Here is a 1,976-nt window from a genome sequence, read left to right on the forward strand (position 1 = left end):
CGTTCCACACTCCAGGGGAATGTCCTTAAGCCTGTCAGCTCCTGAAACTGTTCCACCTCAGAAAATTCTGTCTCAGGTCCAGCTTTCCTAGGGCACATCTTCATTTCCATGATATCTACTCTTCAACCTTCTGGAGAGTTCTAGAAGCCTTTTTCTCCTTCCTTCTGGAGTCCCCAGAAACTGGTAGGAGCCCTGCAAATGGTTCTGAGATAGCACCCTGATTGCCCCCACAGCCTTGGCACTGTATTCAAGAAACCAGGAGTGCTCCAGTGGAGGGATGTGGAAATGCTGAGAGGATAGGTGGGCTGTCAAGAGATGAGGCCAGGAAGGGTGGCCACCTCATCAATGGAGGCAAATGTCAGGGGCCTTGGAATTCAGCGGTAGGTACCAGCACATTAGTCCAAAAGGCCATGTGGAATTAGCCACATCGCAAGGAAGAGCAGTGCAGGCCATCCAGGGACAGCCTAGGCAATGTCACTGCGGAGATCAGCGTGCCAGGAGGGGTCCCACCAGGAGTATGGGTACCTTTCCCCTTGAGCCCAGGGATGTTACACCCAGAAAAAAAGAGAAGTGATAGAATGCAAAAACAGTTTATGTTAACCCAGAAACAACTATTTTAAATCAAAAGAGACAGAAGTTCCTTTTTTTGGCAAGTTTAAGTAGTATCCCCTTGTCATTGGTAGAAATAGGGGCTCCAAACATGAGTTATAGAAAATAAATGAAGGCCAACTTTATGTGCACTTGAGTCGAAGTATGTCTCAGTCAGATTGTGTCAGGAAAGTAGAGGCACTATGGGTATTAAGGGATAAGATTTAGCATAGGGATTAGACCTGACACAATTACAGGAGGAGCTTGGAAAACAAAAATCTGGAAGGGAANATAGAAACAAATTCTCCAATTCTTACCCCTCCAACTCTTGACACGGCCCTCATAGCAGGGCATGAAGAACATTTGCTATACCGGGCACATCTTATGATAATTCTAACGTTTCATCAAAAAATGATCAGATTCGGGCCACCCGAGTGGCTCAGTTGATTAAGAGCTTGCTCAAGAGTTTGAGCTCTGAGCAACAGTGGTTTGATTCCCAGCCCGAGCTGAGCAGCCGCTGAGCTGCCAACAGGTTGCAGGATGGTTCAGCTTAAAAAAGAAAAGAAAAGAAAAGAAAAAGATCAGATTCTGCAAATCAACTTCTTTAATCTTACAATTACAAGATGTATGCATAAGGATGTGTATCACAGTATTGTTTATCATGTAAACATTGTAAGCAACAGGTTACTTGTCAGGGTTCATTAAAACCCAGCTCTGTGCAGTGCTATATGTGGATTAATGAGGTGCTTTAAAGTTACAAGATGGCAATACTCTTCAATTGCTTTTAGTAGTTGCAAGGATACAAGGGAATATGGAATAGATCTTTCCACCACTTCATCTGGCCTTTCCAACCATGAGTGTCAGCTACAGCAGGCTTCATGGCCCACCTTTCAGACAAGCAAACCAACAGGTGTGCCACAGGTACACACACTGCTAAATAAAGCTTTCAGAGGCAGTGACCTTGTTTACTCCATGGTTCTCACCCTGGTCAACAATTGTAACTGCAGTCAGTTTCTAAGAAAGGAAAATGAATGTGCATTTCACTTTGAGATAATAATACTCTGAAACCACAGAGAGACACTGACACATGGTAATGGTGGTGATAATAATAGTAGGCAATATTTACTGGGTACTTTCTATGGTCAAGCACCATGCTAACTAAGCATTTCCTATATTATTATCTGTCTTTATCCTCACAACAATCCTAGAAACGCATCCTATTATTTCTCCCATTCTATGGATGAGTAAGCCGAGGATTAGAGCAGGTACACAATATGTACTGCTGGATGATCTGTTTCGTGCCTTCTACATCATCAGACATTCAGCCCTAGCTGAAGAAATGATGACAAGAAGAAGAGAAGAACCAAGAGTGAGGGGCACTTCAGTAC

Source organism: Hipposideros armiger, unplaced genomic scaffold (genome assembly GCF_001890085.2).
Source record: "Hipposideros armiger isolate ML-2016 unplaced genomic scaffold, ASM189008v1 scaffold_1022, whole genome shotgun sequence".
Classification (NCBI taxonomy): Eukaryota; Metazoa; Chordata; class Mammalia; order Chiroptera; family Hipposideridae; genus Hipposideros; species Hipposideros armiger.